Genomic DNA, 4,493 nt, shown 5'->3' on the forward strand with positions numbered 1-4,493 from the left:
AGCAGGGGGCGGGGACAGAGCGTGGAGACGTCATCACATAACAACGCCCAACCGTGGATAACAACATTTTCTTATCACGACTGTCTTCCCTCATAAAATACAGATATAGTGTCAACAAATGATCAGTATACAGGGGTTGAAAACTATTTAGTCAATAAGTCTATTTTAATTGATAATACTTGGCACTTAATACTTAAATTCCATCACATTTATCTTACAACTTTACTAAGCTGATCTACTTTTCAAATTCAGGTTTGACATTTAAAACATATGAACTGCTTTTAAAATCTGATCCACTTTCATAACATCTAGCCCAAAATCATCAATAATCGTAATCCAGTATTATAATATAGCACACCTAATTTTGATACTTCAAGAAGATTTTGCTGATAAATAATGTAGTCTTAAAATAAATTGCTGAATTTGGGACTCTTTGTAATGAAGTTTTTTTTTTTAAGTGTGGTATTGCTATTAGCTTACATAAAATACAAATATAATCATTATATCTCGATATGTGATCAATATAGAGTACTTAAAGTATATTTACTAATTTACTTGCTACCACTTGTTACTTTATGGGTTATTTCCCTATATTTTAGAGGCAAACATTGCGCTATTATTTCCACTACATTTATTTGCCGACTATAAGTTACTATCTACTTTTCAGATTCTGGTTTTATCTTTAAAACATTTGATCTGTTCATAAAACACTGTACATGCTTATAAATGACACTACTACCAACATCTGGTTTAAGATTGTCATAGTGATCAGATATGATAATATAGCACCCATACTGTACTTTTGATACTTCAGAAACATTTTGCTGACAATACTTGTGTTGTTTAAAAAATAAAATGTTGAATTTGGGACTTTTTCTGTAATTGAGAGGTTTTTTTACGATGAGGCATTGCTATTAGCCCATATAAAATAAAAAATATATCAATGTATCTCGATGTATTATCATTATATAGGAGTAAGTAAAGTATATTTACTAATTTACTTGATACTACTTGCTACTTTATACTTTAACATTACTACATTTCAGAGACAGAAACTGTACTGTTTACTCCATTACAATAATTTATGTGCTGTACTTTCTGGTTACTTTATCAGAGAAGACATTCAAAACATATAATCTCTATATAAAACATGATACATTGTTATAGATAACACCACAACATTTTGCTGAAGATAATCAATGCATAATCAATTATGCCATATTTATTATCTATGCTGTATTCAACATTTGCACATATTATCTTATCTTTGTTGTATATATTTCCATTATTGGTTGTATCAATTGTATTTTTAATGTTTATATTATATTTTTATTCCAAGCACAATATCAGAGGGGGCACAATATAGAGATGTATTGAGCATGGATTAATTACTGAACGGGCCCAACGGGCACAGGCCCAGGGGCTAAAAGTGTCAGGCCTAACACAGCTCTAGTCTACTGGCAATGGGAAAGGAGTCTATTTCCCAATCTAAGCTGCTTTAAAGATACAAATGAAGTGCAAAGAGAAAAAACATATAAACAAAAAGGAGAAAAACAACCACAAAGGGACACCAAATGACCGAAAAAGACAATATCAAATACATAAAACCACAAAAAAGATGCATGATAATTACAAAGAGACTTAAAATCACCACAAGGTCTCTGTCTTTCCCTGATGTACGTGGTGGGGCCTTTTGCATACCTGTGCCCAGGGTCCTGTCTCTTAATCTGCCAGTGATGTTGAGAATGTGACAAATAAAAACTTAAAAATCAATAGCAGTGATCAAAATGATGATGTAACGCAGAAAGGGACCAGTCTAATAAGTAGTGAAGTATTTTAACATTCCTGCTTTTAATTTGGTAAATAATCTGAATAGGTTTTCCACCACAGTCTGTGCTGTTATAAGAATAACAGATATGAGCTATACATCCCTGTAACAGTATGACTGCAACATTTCTTTGTGACATTGTTGGTGGCTGTACAGTCTATATGAAAAATGAGATTTTAATACACTTATATTTGTGAATTTTCACTATAGGTTTAAAGCAATTGGTTGCTCACTTTTATATTTCTGTCTTCTTTTGTTTGTATTACATGGACTCCCTGAAGTTGAACAGTCTGAAACACATGAATATTATACTGCCAGACTTTAGTGCAATCTGTATGAGTAGATACCACTAAAGGTAAGTGATTTTTTATTATTATAAACTCAAATATTTTGATAAATATTTGCTTTTAAAAAGTTCTGAAAAAGTATCTTGTAAATTAATAAAATTAACAGTATGTAGACATCATCACTATCAAATCAGAGAGCAGACAGTATGTTGTTAAATCATTTCAGTGCACGGTTAAGCATCAAACACACAATTCTTCCATTTTGCTGTATTTTAATATGGCAAGATACCTGGAGAGCTCAAACGTCACATTTACTGACATATGGTCCTCCACACTGAGCTTATACATTCCCATAAATTTCCTCACAGCCTGCTGCTCACTGCATGACAACACACTGCATTACTAATGCAGTGAATTCAAAGATGATATCACTCCTCTGTGAAGGAAAATAGAGGGAATGAAGGTAAAAAGATCATTTTTAGGGAGTTTTTCAGGGGTAAGCTTTGGTCACATGGCAATGTGGATGTGGCATGTTTCTATTTAAGCGTAGAGAAATCACACAGGCTGTTAAAACAGAACTCTGCTGCAGGAAGTCTTGGATGTGGTCCAAGCCTGAGTCTCAGTTCTTCATACAGGCTTCCAGAACGTCAATTCCCTCAACTCTACTAACATTCTCCCCCTCATATGATGGCAAATTTATTTAATTAACTGAGTCAATGTATCAAGCAACCACTGGGAACTCAGCTCATCACACAGATAAAGTGAGGACAAACAAAGAGAGCTTTTTGGACTAAAGAAACCCATCGAAGACCTACACTGAATTTTTTTTCAATGCATCACTTGTTATTGTTCCCATTTTTCACAGGTTTAAAATAAAGACTTTTCTTAAGAACTCAATAGCTATATTTCTCTTGAATCTTGGTCCTAAATTTGTTAAAATCTGTGGTAGTGAGCACAAGATAATCCATCCACCTTGCAGGTGTGGCATATCAGGACACTGATTAAACAGCATCATTACTACACTGGTGTGTCTCATGATGGTCACAATAAAAGGCCACTCTAAAATGTGCAGTTTGATCACACAATATGATGCCACAAGGTCTGAGGGAGTGTGCCATTGGCATGCTGACTGCAGGAATGTCCACCAGAGCTGATCTGAATGTTAATTTCCCTACCTTAACATATCTCCAGCATCATTTCCCTGAATTTGGCAGTACATCCAACCAGCCACACAATTAGCCAGGGAAGGTGACATGTTACAGCAGCCCAAGAGTCAGAAGCAAGATACAAAAAGCAAAAAAAGTGATTGAGTGCTAAAAAAGGAAAAAATATTACAATAATAAAAATTACATGAAATGAAAATAAAATAGTGTAAAATCTGTATACATTATATACACCTTTCACTTATACAGACACTGTTGCACAGGATAACTGAAATACACACATGGTGTGTAGCATACTGACAAGCACAGTATAGAGAGTATAGAAAATACAGCCTAAAGATATTATTGCACCTAGGTGGTAAAATATTGCACAGTTGGAAGTTGGTTATGAAGCCAAGCTGCTGTCAGCTCAAGACCCTGGATGGCACGATGAGCACACATATGAGCTTCCCTGAGATGACTTCAGACAGTTTGTGCAAAAAGCAACTACTGCATCAGCTGTCTAGGTGGCTGGTCTCAGACCATGTTGCAGGTGAAGATACTAGAAATGGAGGCCCTTTGCTGGTGTGACCACATGTGGTCTGTGGTTGTAAGGCGGTTGGATTTACTGTCAAATTCATAGAAACAACACTGAAAATGTCTTATGGATCATTCAGTCATTCAGTTGACAGGCTACAGCTCTGGTGAAAATTCCTGCAGTCAGCATGCCAATGGCACGCTCCATCTGTGGTGTTGTGCTGTTTGATCAAACTGCACATCTCAGAGTGGCCTTTAACTGTGACCATCCCAAGATACACCTGTGTCGTAATGATGCTGTTTAATCAGCATCTTGATACGCCACAACTGTAAGGTGGATGCATTATCTTATAAAAGTACACAGGCTCACTAACAAGGATTTTAACAAATTTGTGACCAAAATTGGATGGAAATATATAAACTGAGTGCATAAAAAAGTCTAAGATCTTAAAATTTTCAATTGGAACCTGTTAAAAATTAACAAAAGCAAGTGTTGAATTAAATTTTTGTTCAATATAATAATATTAAACCACTAGGTGGCAGAAAATATCCAGCGCTAGTTAGAGGACTATATGTTGACTTTACAAAAGACAACTAATGCAGTATTATAGGTATTATTTAAATCTGTACACATTTAAAAAGGTGCTCATATGTCCAGAGCTGCTTAAAACATATATCTTCTGACTGTAATTAGGCAGC

Source organism: Epinephelus fuscoguttatus, linkage group LG17 (genome assembly GCF_011397635.1).
Source record: "Epinephelus fuscoguttatus linkage group LG17, E.fuscoguttatus.final_Chr_v1".
NCBI classification, from domain to species: Eukaryota; Metazoa; Chordata; class Actinopteri; order Perciformes; family Serranidae; genus Epinephelus; species Epinephelus fuscoguttatus.